Source organism: Pongo abelii, chromosome 6 (assembly GCF_028885655.2).
Source record: "Pongo abelii isolate AG06213 chromosome 6, NHGRI_mPonAbe1-v2.0_pri, whole genome shotgun sequence".
In the NCBI taxonomy this organism is placed as follows: Eukaryota; Metazoa; Chordata; class Mammalia; order Primates; family Hominidae; genus Pongo; species Pongo abelii.
The window spans coordinates 113308560-113325597 of record NC_071991.2 but is presented as its reverse complement, the minus strand read 5'-3'; positions in this window follow the sequence as shown (position 1 = coordinate 113325597).

The following is a 17038-nucleotide window of genomic DNA, read 5'->3' as shown; positions in this document are numbered from 1 at the left end:
AGAAAACCATCTGGAAACTTTTTTTTTAACTGTCAACTTCTGCCTTTCTCCCATTCTTCCCTCCCAACCCTCTCAGCATTACATTGTGTGTGTGTATCATTGGCAAGGATGGAAATAGAAATTCAGTGAGTTTTATCTGGAATTATCACTGTGCCAATTATATAAAAGTAATTATAGATTATGTATAAATTATAAAAATAAAATTGAGGTAGATAAGTGTTCAGAGAATTAAATTGCAAGTTTTTGTTCAGTTATTCAGGTGTTAAGCTACAGATATTAAGGAGGTAGAACTGGCATGGTTTGATGAGTACACGTAGTTGATGACAGTGGAATGAATATAAGATGGCACACATTTGTATCTTGATCATCTCTATGGATAGCTCAGAAAGAGAGAAAATATAGGATGATGGCCAGGGTTTTGTTCATTTGTGCATTCTTTGGGGCTGGTGGTGGACATAAAGGATACAACTTTTAATATATTGAGTTTGAGCCTGAGACGTTGAAATGAAGCATCCAAATATATATCTTGAAACCCAGACTAGAATGCTTAGGAGTTCACATCCTACATAAATAAATAATTAAAGGCCAAGAAGTGAGATGAGCCTCGGAGACAGTAAAATAAAAGAGAAGAATATCAAAGACACCAAGTGAGCAAGGCTGAGCAAGAGAAACATAAAAGAGATAAGGGCTAGATTAAGGGTAAGAAAAAAATTAGGAGTCAAATCCCTAAAAGCAAGAAAGGAAATTGAAGGAGAAATTAGTTAACAATGTCAAATTGTAGAAAAGGGTCAAATGCCCTTCAGATTTAACAAAAAGGAGATCATTGGTGACTTTGGAAAGTGCATTTTTGGTGTAGTTGTGGGGAAACATATTACTTTATAATTTTATCTCCCTTTGTTTCTACCAGAGTGTTTTAGTCAATGTTGGACTTGACTTTTCCACAGAACTATGGAAACATCAGCCAAATAAATGCCCAATTCTGCTGTTTCAATCAAGTGGAGAGGAAATCAATATACTATACTGGATAATACTAAGGAATGTTCTTAAGATCTTTATCCTTAGAAAAGTAAATAAAAATACTAGATTTTACACATGTGTGCAGGCACACACAGAGAGAGAGAGAGAGACAGAGACAGAGACAGAGGAGAGAGAGAGAGAGACCGAAGTTCTCTGAATAGGCCAAACAAAATATTTATTCAGGTTAAATTCAGTTTCCCGATGAGGGAAATGTGTTAAACATTTATGTACCCTTCATCATAACGATCACTGGAGAGATGTAAAAATACATAAGACATTCCCTTTGTTCTTAAGCAGTTTACAGATTAGTATGGGAGTAGCAGGTGTGTAAGAGTAATGCAATGTTATAGGTAGAGGGAAGCACATGTGAGAGTTAGGGAGAAGGTGGTATTGGGATTTGTAAAATCTTTAGAAAAGAGTAACCTTGGCTTAGTCTTGGAAGATGAATAAGTGTCTTAGTTAAAACTCTTGATTGCAAGTTATATTAGGCCGTTCTTGCACTGCTGTAAAGAAATACCTGAGACTGGGTAATTTATAAAGAAAAGAGGTTTAATTAGCTCATAGTTCTACAGGCTGTACAGGAAGCATACCTTCTGCATTGGCTTCTGGGGAGGCCTCAGGAAGCTTACAATCATGGCAGAAGGCAAAGTGGGAGCAAGCACTTCACATGGTAAAAGCAGGAGCAAGAGAGAGAGAATGTGTGTGGGGGGAGGATGAGGTGTGCCACACAATTTTAAATGACCAGCTCCCCTATGAACTCAGAGAGAATGCTCATTTATCACCAAAGGGATGGCCCAAGCCACTCATGATCCAAACACCTCCCATTGGGCCCTACCTCCAGCATTAGGGATTACAATTCAACATAAGATTTGGGCGGGGACAAATATACAAACCATATCACAAGTAATAGTAACCCTTGAGCTAGTTTACTTTTAAAAAGGTGGCATTTTATTTTAAGGATACAGAGGCATGTTGCAAAACTCAAGGGCCAGATGCATCTGCGACTAGACCAGGCACTTGCCAACATCTGGAACAAGGAATCTACTCCTTCACTGGGGTTATGTGGTCTCTCATCTTGCCGCTTGGCCTCCATCAGCTTTAGTTCTTTCTCTTTGAAGACTCTGTTTTCCTGCACACATGGGCAACCAGTAAAGGCAGTCTCAGCTCATTAATTGACATCACCTTAGTTCAAGCAAAATACCCAGTTTGGGATTTCAACCCCTCTAACAAAAAGACTTTAAATAGCCCAGCTTGGATAAGCTTAGACTTCTGATTCAATTAGCTGAAGCTGGTGCCAGTTGAGAGACACAAAGGACAACACATAGACTAAAGCCCAAACTTATAGGTAGGACAAATCTCACAGAGAGGGAGTAATAAGAGTTTTCCAAATGCCTCCAAAGTTATCTATCTCTGTTTCAGATGTTATAAGGAAATTAGCAAAGGAAGAGTCTTAGTAAGTACAAGCAGAAGAGTCTTCTTTCTGTCGATATTGGAGAACTTTTTCCCTTGACTTTTATTATAGGTTTGGGAGTACATGTGCAGGTTTGTTACATGATTAAATTGCATGTTGCTGGGGTTTGGTTTACAAATGATTTCATCAGCCAGGTAGTGAGCATAGTACTCAATTGATACCTTTTTGACCCTCACCCTCCTCCCACCCTCTACCCTCAAGTAGGCACCATTGTCTATTGTTCCCTTCTATGTGTTCTGGTGTACTCAATGTTTCTAAACATTTCAAAAACTATTTAAATTACAGAAACCCCACTTGGGCAAAAAGTTGTAGATGTTTATTTTATTGCTAGGAATGGGGGTAGATAATGAATGGGACAAGTCTAAAGAATGGAATATTAATCAGGAGATTCTAGTTATAGCCCACAAGAAATATGATGAGGGCCAAAGTAAAGCAGTAGCAATGACTGTGGAGAGTTAGAAGGATTTATCAGTGATATTAAAGAGGTACAAAATATTGGACTTGACTGATTCTTGAAAAGAGAGAGGATAAGGAATCCTTAGGATTCTATTTTCTATCTCTTAGGAATCTATTTTGGGTGACCAATTTGGTGGATATAACACACAGCTTAAGGTAGGAAACAAAAGAGGAGAAGAAAATTTGATTGAGAAAGATAATGGGTTTTGTTTTGTGTGTATTGATTTGGCAAGGCCAATAGGATATGAGTCTGGTGGACAAAAGAAACATCAGGGCTGAAGATACAGATGATGCTACATACACAAGTACACATATAAACATATATACATATACACACATAAATACACATACAGAGTAAACACTACATATGCCAGGGAAAATAATTATTGAAAACTTTTCTATACTAGATGAGGTAAACATTTCAAGATGAAAATGATACACCTGTCTCGTCAATTATTAATGTGGTCCCAGGAGGCCTCTTTAGAGATGTTAATCATTTATTAACACCTGTCATAGGAACCCCTTTGTGAGCCTGACACAGCTATTATTCCTCATTAGCAGGTTGTATAAGATTACAGGTTGTTCTCTAGGGATATTTTTTAAAGAAAATAGGTGCCAATGTAGCTTAGAGCAAACTAATATCCCATAACTTTTTTAATTGACCAAAAATTGGGGATTGGCTAAGTAAATAATGGATGAGCCACATGACAGATTTAGCATAGTTACTGATCAATGATACTTAGGAATGTTTGTAATGGAAAACAATTATGATGTTATAGGAACAGAATATAATATGGAATTGTATATACAGTATGCTCGCAGCTATACAAAAATACCATGCATAGAAAAAGAACATGAGGGAAATACACTAAAATGTCACCAGCAGTTTGCCTTTGAATGGTGGATCCATGGGGATTTCTTTCCTTCTTTTAAAAATATTCCATGATTAGTATGACTATTTTAAATGGAAAAACCTTATTTAAAAATACATTATTTCAAACATTTTAGGGGGACAGAGCAGTGTCTGTGTAATTTTCAATCTCTACGAAAACCTACATTAAAAAATAAACAAACAAACAAAAACCAGATCCACTAATTAGCAAAACCAAATGCCCAGGGATAAACTTTACAATAAAACTCGGTAACAAGGTACCTTCATAAACCCCAGAACACAAGAGGTGAGGGCAAACCACCGAAAGCCACAAGACATATATGCATAAAAGATTATGTTTTAAGGAGGGAAGAAAATAATGGAATGGTGTCTGATGGATGGAAGAACTAGAATGCTCTCCTCCAATTATTTATTGTGAAGCATTTCAGGCCAATTTTATAATAGCAGCTGGAAAAGTAAAAAGGATCAAAGGGAGGGAATGAAGTCATCTAGCCCTTGTGCTATGTCAAAGCTGACCCTCCAGGACTCTCTTCTAGGACAAGTTTCCACAATCAGAAATTGCTTAGAGAGAAATCAAAAGTGAGCAGGATGGGGCAGTAGAGGCAATGGAAAGAAGTCTAGAAGGGCGCCATCCAATTTGGTAGCCACTAACTGCACATGGTTATTTCAATTTTAATTAATTTTATTTAAGTTTTAATTAGCTAAAATTAATTAAAATTTAAAATTTGGCTTCTCAGTCACACTGGCTATGCTTCAAATGTTCAACAGCCAGAGAGGGGAGCAGTATCAGGAAATCTCAAAAGTACTGTTTTATTTTTTATTTATTTTTATTTTTAGCACTTTATAAAAACAAGGAGGCCAGGCACAGTGGCTCACGCCTGTAATCCGAACACTCTGGGAGGCCGAGGCGGGAGGATAACCTGAGGTCAGGAGTTCAAGACCAGCCTGACCAATGTGGTGAAACCCCATCTCTACTCAAAATACAAAATTAGCCAGGCATGGTGGTGCATGCCTGTAATCCCAGCTACTCAAAAGGCTGAGACAGGAGAATCATTTGAACCCAGGAGGCAGAGATTGCAGTGAGCCAAAATCGCACCATTATACTCCAGCCTGGGCAACAAGAGCAAAACTCTGTCTCAAATAAATAAATAAAATAAATAAATAAATAAAATAAAAACAAAGAAAGATGGAGCTCTCTAAGTTGGGCAAGGTTTTCTGAACCTTGCATTATTATAAAAGTTCAGGAAAACTAATACCACATGAAAATGAGCAACAGCAAATTATCAAGATCAAATTCCATACAAAGTTGTCATAACAAAAAAGAAAAAAGGAGCAGCATAACATCACTACAGATAGTGAAAGAGCATCAGAAAAATGTGTCCACAAAACAAAATTATAGGCTATTATTTTAAAACAAGCTAAAAGGCATTAACAAGATAATATATGTAAAGGATCACACAAATCAGAATTAGAAAAACTAAGAAGTGAGGTGAGAGAACTTAGGAAAAAATTAGAAATGAAGAAAACAATATTAACAAAATGAAGACTAAAGTAAAAGAATAAAAGAGCAAAAAACTGATAATGGCTAAGACCAATACAAGGCAAAACAGAAGAAGAATATTTTAAAAAGAAGTAGTCTAGAGAAAGTAATAAGTATTGAAAATAGACTAAAAAGATGAAACACAAGGATGATAGGAATCCCTGAAGAAGAAAACCAAACCAAAGGAAAAAAACAAATACTAAAAGATATAATTAAAGAAGTATTTCTTGAATTAAAAAAAGATTTAAAACTAGATATTGAAAGATTGCTCTACATACCTGACACTATCAACTCAGAAAAATCAATACCAAAGCATACTCTAGTAAAATTACCAGACTTTGAAGAATGGGGGGAAAAATCCTTTGGGTATTTAGGTTTTTTAAAATGTATGTAACTTAGAAAGAAAATTATATTATCATCTGACATAGTAATCCCTTTAGGTCAGAAAAAAATGGAGAAACAAGATATTTAGGAAAGATACTGTGAGCCAAGGATTTTATGTGAAGTGACTTTCAAGTGTAAAGGACACAGACAAACTTTTATCAACATGCGAGAACTCAAGAAATATTGGTCCCATCAGCCCTTTATGAGGAATCTATAGAGAATGAGCTTCAGACAACCAAAGTTACTGGAGAGATATTGAAATAAGGAGGTGAGTGTTAACTATATAGACGACTCCTATAGGACAAAAACTAAATGAGGAACAAGAAGGAGAGAGTGTAATGTATATTAACCATATGATCTGACGATGTAGATATAATAAAAATAAAATGAGAGGAAAGCATATAAAATTTTAACAGACTTTCAATATTCATATTGGTGGTAATATTAGCATTAGTAATCTGCTGCTATGCATATAATAGGAAGTAAGACAAATGAGTAATCAGGGGATAGTCTAATTTTATCATCCCCTGTCATCTTGACAACCAGGATTTGAGGTGTAGAAGAAAGAAGTTAATCTAAATTCCTAAAACTATAATAGTTTTGAATTTGACTTTCTATTTACTAGCTCTTTCCACAGAGGACTACAATGACTAACTTAGTAGCAAAGAATATCTCTAGAACCCAGATTGTGATCTTGAAATAAAATTTATCACTAAAAGGAACCTAGAACTTCATGGAAAAATTACTGATTCCAGGTCTAAAGCAGAAAATGTGTAAGTTAAGCCTAAAACATGTTGTCATAGAAGAGAGCAAGGAGGGTATGAAAAACTACCGGGTTCATGTCAAAAGAAGTTAGAAGCCAGCTCGAAGAGTCTCTTGCTGGCCAAAAATTGGTCAACTTGAGCTTCAATAATGATAACAATTACAGTAAACTAAAACTCATCAAATATCTATAAATTCATAATAATATTTTTAAAACCAGCCATCTTTGGAGAATAATACGGAAGCATTTAACAATCTAAAGAATTAGTAAGTAAAGAGAAAGAATCAAGGATTTATTGTATCTTTTCCATATGAACTGTACCACTGGATAACCAAATACTAGAATGTGCCTCTTTATAGAAGTATTCCAACTAATACATTAAAAATGATAGAATTAGAATATTAGCATTTCAAAACAATGAGTAAAATCAGTATCGCTGACTGCTGCCATCATAAAACAAGACACAATCTGACATTACATGTCAAACACCTCCCATAGGGCTACCAAAGGGATAACACCTGAATCTGGTCCAATCTTTGTATCCAGCTGCCAATTGGCAGGAAATGCCATAGACAGAAGAACATATTGAACTACTCCAAGAACACCAAATCAGCAAAATCCAGACTGCAGGAAACTCTACAGATCAAATGATCTTGGTTCTTCAATATAAAATTGTAAGGAAAAGAAAGGGATGAAAGGAGTACCTATAGATTAGGAGACTTAAAAAGATATCAATTATTTCAAAATAGGCAAGGATAAAATTAAACCATAGTGTCCAGGGATACATGTTTGAATAATGAAATTCTTTAAAAATGCAGGAAGTAATTGGCATTAAAAAAATAAGAAAAATGGTTACTAATGGGGACAGGAGGGGCTTATGATTGAGATGGAGCAAATAGACAAGGTTTCTTGCGTACTCACCAAACTTCACAGAATAAGGAATCCCAGAAAGCTAATGGGGGGTCTCTGTTCTAAACAGAAAAGAATAATAATTCCCAGTTACATCTATTCCTTGTGTTCTTGATACACCAACATGCCTTTTTTTCATTCATACCCGCCCCCAGCTTTGCCAAAATACATCTGTTTCATGTATAAACACAAATTTAACTCTTCCCAGCTCAAATATAACAATTGCATCTAACTCTAAATCCAGGATATCTGGATGATACAAATTAGTCTCAATCAGGTCTATACGTGGTTTATCATGATTCTGTTCAAATGAGCTAAATGATAAACATAACCAACCGCCAACTTAAACAATGTAAAGTGGGTGTATCAGTTTACAAGGGCTGCCATAACAAATTACTACAAACTAGATGGCTTAAAATAACAGAAATTTATTATCTCATGGCTCAGGAAGCTAGAAATCTGAAATCAAGGTATCAGAAGGGCCATGCTCCCTCTGAGGGTTCTAGGAAAGAATTCTCTTTGCCTCTTCCTAGCTTCTAGTGTTTGCTGGCAATCCTTGGCATTCCTTGGCTTGCCTTTCCTGCTTGGACATTTTCTTTTGAAACCCAGTCTAGAAGCCTAGCTAGAGAGGAACTGATGCCCCAGCTGACAGCCCACACCAACTTGCTGAGGAAGTGCCCCAGCTGGGCCATTTCAGCTGATGTTTTATGCAGCAGAGACAAGGTATCCTTGCCGTCTTTCCCGCCTAAACTGCAGATTTACGAGAAAAATTAATAGCTTGGGTTGTTTAAATCTACTAAGTTTTGACGTATTTTGTTATACAACAACAGACAATCCATTTCTGGCATCATGCAAAGCAGTGGTTCTCAACTGGGGTAGCTGCAATACTCCAATTTTGTCTTGTTCTTCACATGACCATCTTCTCTGTATGTTTGTCTGTGTCTGAATCTCCCTCTCCTTTCTCTTATAAAAACGCTAGTCATTGGATTTAGGGCCCACCCTAGTTCAAGATGACCTCTTAACTAATTCTATCTGCAAAGATCCCATTTGCAAATAAAGTCACATTCTGAAGTTCTGGGCATATATGAATTTTGGGGGGACATTATTTAACCCACTACAAATAAATTTGCTTCTGTTTGGGGAAACAAAAGCAAGGTAGCAACAGTAAAACTTCTTGGTAAAAAACAAAAGCAATCTGTTCTGTTCCACACTGTTTCACAGCAAATATTATATCATGCAGAACTGAGAACATAAGAGCTAACTTTCCTAAGGGTGGAGTTAGGTTCTTGGTCTTCCATTTTGTATGCACTGAATTCTTACTACTGAGATGCCCTTCCTTATCCATTGTCCCCTGTGATGACCTTCCAGAGAGGCATTGTTTGAAATTTTCCTTCTGGAGAGTAGTCCTATCCTAACAACTGTCCTATCCTATCCTGTCCTTTGGGTATTTGGGATTTGGGGGATGCCATAATACAATGAGATATAGGCTACTTTTGCCAGGCTTGAGATTTACTTAACATTTGCCTTTCATTTTTATTTCAAGGGAACTTTTAAATAAGTATTCCTCAACCACGATACTAATGATAATTTGGATCAGATAATCTTTGTTGTAGGGAGCTGTCCTGTGTATTGTAGAATGTATGATAGCATTCTGGGCCTCAACTCACGAAAGGCCACTAGCATCCCACTCCAGGTATGACAACCAAAAATACCTCCAGACATTGCCAAATGTCTTCTGGAGAGCAAACTCATCCTCAGTTGAGAACCACTGCTATACGTGATGCCAGAAATGGATCATCTGTTGTTGTGTTAAAAAAAAAAAAAAAAACCTCAAAACTTAGTTGATTAAAAAAAAAACCCTAATCATTAATTTTGCTCAAAAATCTGCAGTTTGGGCAGGAAAGGTAAGGATATCTTTTCTCTGCTGAATACAACATCAGCTGAGATGGCCCAAATGGGACAATTCATTGGCAAGTTAGTGCTGGCTGTCAGCTGGGGCATCAGTTCCTCTCCAGCTAGGCTTCTATGAGTTGCTTTGGTGTCTTTATGAATGGTGATTAGGTTTCAAAAGAAAATGTTCCAAAAGAGTAAAGTGGAGTCCATGAAATTTTTATGAACTGGCTTTCAAAGTCATGTAGTATTTGTTATTTAAGAAGAGTATGTGGAATGGGAGGTATAGTTGCAATCTTTTTCGGGAAATATAATGTTTTCCCATCTGCCCTGTGGACACAAAAGCTCACATTCTTTCCATCTGCCTAATAGAATGATTTCATCCTTTAAGATCTTCAAGTCTCCACAGCTTAGTCTGGTACTTGTCATCTGAATCAAGTCTAGGTGTGGTTAATTAGTATAGCTGCTTGAGTACTATTCCTGTTGATCTGAAAAGCTCTGAACTAAAGGGACAAGTCTGTTCTTCACACACACTCAGCATATATTGAGATAGTCTTAGAATATCTGCTATACAAAATCCCTTCAAATACTGGTAAAACAGGAAGCACATAACAGTCACTGTTCCACAGCAGTTCCGAAATCCAGCCAGGGATGTGTTGTCACTTTCTTGACTAGGGCTTATTCTTGCTCTTTAAAGATTGTTTTTCATGGATCTTGCTTTCACCTTCTGGGCTCTTCATTCTGATATCCGAGTCAATCATCTTCTTTTTCCACCAAAAATACTCCATGTTTGCACCTAAGTCATTCTTTCAACCAGCTTCTAGTTTGCAAACTTGGGAATTCAAAGGAACTGCCTGTTCGATGGAGCTGTACTGACTCTGTCTGTTGAGTCTGTGCTGTTATAATTACTTAAAAAAATCTTGTGAGTTTCTTATGTATCAACATATAATACATTATATTAGGTCAAAGCTACACCTACAAATCTCTTTGAGATTATTCTTTCCCTATCTTGAGCTCAAACTGTGAAACTTTCATTGGATAACACATTTATTATTCTTATAAATCTTTTCTTTTTAATGTGTAATATCTATGTGGTGCACTCTAAGATACCTAAGGGGCCTTCTGTCTCTGTGAAAGGTTATATATCAGTCACTACGTTATGTATTTCTGAAGTCTTCATAAACACTCTTAATCACCATCCTGGACTTGATCTTTGCCCAGAAGTCATTTCTTAATTTAAAAAAATTATTTTCCATATGGAAATCCTGGGTATGAGACACAGGTTTACTTTAGAACCCAGGAATTGACAGTCTTTTTTGTCTAATAGTGCATTCTTTAGTTCTCCTCTCGTCTCAAATTTTATCATAGGTGCCCTTTTAATATTCTGCAATCATCAAGTTTTAGGTACATTTTCTATTTTCTACGTTATTGCCGAAAACAATCTTGGCAAACTTTCTGCCAGTACATAGCAATTGCTTCCCTTCCTCCAGTTCCTAGTAACATTCACCATACCTTTCTGATAAGCACTCACTGACAGCCTCCTTCAGGCCTTTTAGCTTTAGCTAATTGTCTCTTACAAATCATTTAAGAGGCAGGGGTGACCAATCTTTTGGCTTCCCTGGGCCACATAGGAAGAAGAAGAATCGTCTTGGCCCACACATAAAACACACTAACACTAATGATAGTTGATGAGACAAAACTTAAAAAAAAAAAAAGCAAAAAAAGTCATAATGTTTTAAGAAAGTTTACAAATTTGTGTTGGGCTGCATTCAAAGCTGTCCTGGGCTGCATGTGGCCCGCGGGCTGTGGGTTGGACAAGCTTGATAAACTTTCAAATGGTATCGCAAGGCACTTTGAGTTTCTGCTCTCTTCTGCCTATAACCAATGCCACATGTTTCAGATTTTCTTTTTGGCAGCACTCCACTACTAGTACCCAAAAGCTGTTGTAGTATTTATTGCTTTGTGACAAACCATTCCAATGTTAGTGGCGTAACAGAGCCATTTTAGTAGGCTTAGAAATTGTATGGGCTAGGAATTAGAACAGAGCACAGTAAGAGTCTTTTTCCATGGTGTATGGGGCTTCAGCTGGAAGTGTTGAAGGCTGGTGATGACTCAGTCATCTAGCTGGGGGCCAGAATCATCTAGAGTTGTCTTTATATATCCGGTTGATACTGGCTGTTGACTAGGACTATCAGTGAGAGTCTCTCTACATGGCCTCAGCATGTGTTTTTTCTTTATGGGCCAGTTGCTCACAGTCTGATAGCTGGGTTCCAGGACTGCATATTCTAGGAGAGCAAGCTGGAAGTATATGGCCTTTTTCTAAACTAGCCTCATAAGTCCTATGGTATTGCTTTCACTAAACTCTCTTGGTTGAGGCAGTCATAAAGGTCCATTCAGGATTCAGGGGACATAGACCATATTATGCAATAGTTAGAGTATCCGTATTACATTGTAAGAATGTGGTATGGGAAATATTTTTGTGTCTAACTTTAGAAGACACAATCTGCTACACTTACCGAGTAAAATATTTGTATCTCTAGCCTGTAACCCTAGTTTTAAATCTCTCAGCAACAGGTTTAAGTCTCTGTCTATTTCTTCTATCCTCAATTTAAAGGCCTGTTTAAATTGAGGTCACTGTCTTAGATAGCCAGAGATAATAGAAAGTTTTATCTTGTACGGGGATTGATTCCAGTTTTCTGTGCTTTGAAATTAGAGTTTTAGAGGATTTAGGCAGGAAGTGCATAGAAGATACATTCATGCACCAAATAATGATGTTTCAGTCAATGACTTCACATAAGGTGGTGGTCCTGTAAGACTGTAATGGAACTGAAAATTCGTACAGCCAAGTGACACTGTAGCCATTATAATGTTATAGTACAACACATAATTCATGTGTTTGTAGTTATGCTGCCAAAACACACCCATTGTGTGGCCAGTTATATAAAATTATAGCCATATAACTATGCACAGTATATAATACTTGACAATGATAATAAACAACTATGTTACTGGTTTAGGTATTTATAATACTAACAATTTATTATTTTGGTGTGTACTCCTACTTATGAAAAAAGTTAACCATAGAACAACCTCAGGCAGGTGCTTCAGGAGGTATTCCAGAAGAAGGCATTGCTATCATAGGAGATAGAAGCTCCATGCATGTTATTGCCTCTGAAAACCTTCCAGTGGTACAAGATGTGGAGAAGGAAGATGGTGATATTGGTGAAATTGACCCTGTGAATGCCTAGGCTAATGTGTGTGTTTGCATCTTAATTTTTAATTAAAAAGGGTCAAAAAGTAAAAAAAAAAAAAAAAGAAGAAATCCAAAAAGCTTATAGAATAAAGATATAAGAAAGAAAATATTTTTGTACAGCTGCACAATGTATTTGTGTTTTAAGCTAAGTGCTATTACAAAAGAGTTAAAAAGTATGTTTAAAAGTTTACAAAATTTATGAAGTAAAAAAGTCACAGTAAGCCAAGGCTAATTTATTATTGAAGAAATAAAACTACTTTAAATTTTTTGTAGCCTAAGTGTACAGTGTTTATAAAATCTACAGTGGTGTGCAGTATTGTCCTAGGCCCTCATCTTCATTCACCACTCACTCACTCACCCAGAGCAACTTCCAGTCCTGCAAGATCCATTCATAGTAAGTGCCCTACACAGACATACAATTTTAAATCTTTTATATATATATTTTACTGTACCTTTTCTATGTTGAGATATGTTTAGATACACAAATACCATCGTGTCACAATTGCCTACAGTATTCAGTACAGTAACATGCTGTACTGGTTAGTAGCCTAGGAACAATAGGCTGTGCCATATTGCCTAGGCGTGCAGTGACTGTCTCATTTGGGTCTGTGTAAGTACACTCTATGATGTTCACACAAAGATGAAATCACCTAACAATACATTTCTCAAAATATCCCTGTTGTTAAGAGATGCATGACTGTAACTTGATGAATCATAGGAGATTAAACCTCCCCCATTTCTCTGACTCCTGAAAAACACTACTCCAAGCTAATACACTCTGGTTGATATAGGACAACATGTTCCGTTTTTGTACCTCAGTAGGACCCATGATTTTTTGACTTTTGCTAACTTGGATTTCTGGCCACGGCCAGAGTTTCTCTTAAAAAATTGCTGATCCATACTAATGAACTTTTTATACTGTCTGATAAATCAGAAAAAAGATCCTAGCTTGTTTCTTTCCTGTAATTTATTGAAGGTGGCAAGAATACACCAACACCCTCCAATACCTTGACATTTGCTATGAAATCCTCTTAAGTAACAGCTTTTGTGTATATGGCCTATGTCCTAACAGAAAACTGGAAACAGATTTAACCAACTCCCTTGATATCATTTTCAAAGGATTGCTATCTCCTCATGGTCTCCCACCTCAAACAGACCACATTTTATGGTCTTTACTTTGTAAAACCCCACTTTTAGGTATAATGCCTAAATGTCTTGCTGTTATCTAGTTGCATATGACAGGGACATAATTTGAACTAGTTTAAGCCAGTTGGGGTTTTATTGGCTTTATGTAACAGTGAGAGAAGGGTGGTTGGAACTACCTTTAAGGATCACTAAAAAGAGATTTGAACACCATTAGAATACTCTCTTTCTCTGTTTCTTGCAGCACTCCAGATCCATTCTCTTAGAAGAGTTTTTCCATGTCATGGGGAACATAGCTACAGAGAGTTCCAGGTCACATCTTCCATAACCAGACAAAAGAGGCCTCGTCTTTACAAATTGAGGTTTGAAAAACCCTGGGAATGATCTGTGATCAACTGAGTTTTCTCTTCTTATTAAACGAAAGAGTCATGAGGTATCATTATCCGCTGCTCCCCTTTATAATCTTAAGGCAAATGCTGGTACAAAATACTCATTTTCTACTCTAGAAACATTTTTTTTTATTGAAAAAAACTCCATACTATTCCACCAAATTACAGTAAGATTTATTTTAAGCAGAAATCCAGAGTGGAGAATAATCCCTTTTAAATTGTTGAATAAATTTAGAAATGATGTAAAAAGCAGAAAGGAAAGATATAGATTGTTTTTCTCATGAGTGAATGTTAAGTATTAACAATAATGTTAGACATATGCTTACTCTTTTCCTCAGCAAACCAAGAAAATGTGAATAAAAGATGGGATTGTAAAATAGAAATGTAAGGCATCATAGCATTGGAGTTTATTGAGGTAATTGGCTAGGAATTCCTATGTGTCTCAGAATGGAGAATTTCACATCATTTTTAAAACAAATAATTCCTTGTGGGCAAACACAGTGAGTACTGAGTGGTATTTGTGGAATGATTCTCTATGGCAGCACGCTCCCTGGGTAAAATGATTAGAATGATACCTTTTAGGAATAAGCAGTAACGGCTTTTCAAAGTGTTACACAGTAATCAGAATAGCAGTGGAAATGTTCTGTGATCAAAGGACCAAGAGCACCATGCAAATTTAAACAAATTCTGTATAAATTACAACACAATATGTTGTCTTAATGGGTTATTACTACTAAGTAATTTTACTTAATAATAAAAAATTCTTCTATTAAATTATCATTTAATACATTTTCTTATTTCAAACATTTACACAAGATCTCATTTTTAAAACTGCTTTCCCTTGGGTATACCATTTCCTGAGAGCTCAGTATGTTATGGTTAATGGAAATGTTGTCATTGTCAGATTGCCTCTTAACTGTAATATAAATATGAGTCTCTGGTAAGCCTCAGTGTGAACAAAAGCTACTCATTTATTTTTCATAAGTTGAATCATCCCTAAAAAGGGATAGTAAAAGTCTATTGGTGACTATTTTAGTATAGCACTTGCTGTGATAGCCGGGTAAGGAGGAAAATCAATTATAGTTCTGAAAGACATGTAGATTTTGTTCACTTAAAACTCAGGCTTTTAATCCCTGGATAAAAACCTAGCCTGGAATACATTCTGAAAGACATAACATTTGCTTCTACCATAAGAGGATGTAGTAACTTCAAGACGCCTATCATTTGAACAAATAGATTAGTCAAAATAATGATGTGAAAAATATGCCAAATAAGGACAACATGTTCTTTTTGGATCGGTGAAAAGTAAATTGTGCAATAAATTTTCCACCATATTTCATCTGCTTTTGATAGGTCACAGAAACTGCATCGGTGTTCCTATGCACATGAGAAATTATAGGTATCAAAGGCAGATGAATTAATTAATTGGTTTCTTTGGTACTGGTTAAGATTTAATCTCTCTGTAATCTTAAAAAATAATATGGTCAAAATATGTGCACAATTTACTTCATCCCATTTTTTCTTGTTTTGGTGAATTATTAGGAAATAGTTAATTTTATATTACCTTTCTCTGCCCACAGCAGGCTACTAATTCTATTCAAGTTAATTCACCTCAATTCAATTCATTTCCCACTGAGAGCTTATTCCTCTCCTAGTCAATATGGCACATAGTCCAAAGATGTAAGATGACCTTTCATTAAATTCTAGTAAAAAAAGAATGAGTAAATGGTAGGAAATAGTTAAATAGCAATTCAGTTATTCAATTAATGCGAGGTATAAGTGATAGACAGTAAGTGCTTTAGACTTAAAAAATAAGACATGTATAAGTATGTTTACAACAGATCTATTCATAATAGCAAAACCCTGGAAGCAATCGAAATGCTCATTATCAGTGGAGAAGATAAAGACATTATTTATATTCACACTTTGGAATTCAACATTTAAAATGAATTGACTACAGTTATATGCATTGACACTGAACCTTATATACAATATTGGTTTGGGCAATCAGGCAACTCCACTTAGAAAAGACACAGATGTATTTATTATACCATAAAGCAATATAAACTCAAAGGTTTAAATGAAATTATTAAGTACTAGAAAAGAGAACAGAAGAGAACTTCTTTATAAAATTATGTTAGGAGAGTCCTTTCTAACTTTGATTCGAAATGCAGAAGCTGTTTTAAAACTGACAAAACTGATTACATTAAACAATCTTTTTTGTGACAAAACCATCATAAGCAAAGTCAGAAGACAAATGGCAAACCAGAGGGGAAAATAATTATTCAGAATTAATATGCTAGGAATTTATTTTTTAAAGTGTCAATAATCTAAGAGAAAAATGTGCAAAGGACAGAAAAACCGGTTCACAGAAAAGTTAAATAAATTATTATAAACATAAGAAAAAAAACACAACTTCTTTCATAATAAGAGAATTTAAATTAAACTACAATCAGATGCATTTTTCAGTTATTAAATTAGCAAAAATTAAGTTTAGTGATGCTGAAGGGAAAGAGGCACCCATATATCATTGGTATGAGTACAAAATAGTATATTCTTTATGAAGTATAATTTGGCAATGTCTATCAACATTACAAATGTATCTCACCTTTGACCCAGGAGTCCCGCTCACAGGGATTTATCCTACAGAAATACATGCACACATAAGAAATGACATATGTTATGATCTGCACATTGTATTAGTAAAATGTTAGAGAATAGTCATGTCCATTAATAGAGGACTGGTATAGAAACTATAGTAGATGTACATTATGGAATGTTATGTAGTTATAAAAAAGAATGAGAAAATGCTTTGCGTTAAGGATGTGGAAGGATCTATATGTGATAAGATGTGTTTTTTCTGTTTTTTGTTGTTGTTGTTGTTTGTTTGTTTTTTTGAGACAGAGTTCGCTGTGTCACCCAGGCTGGAGT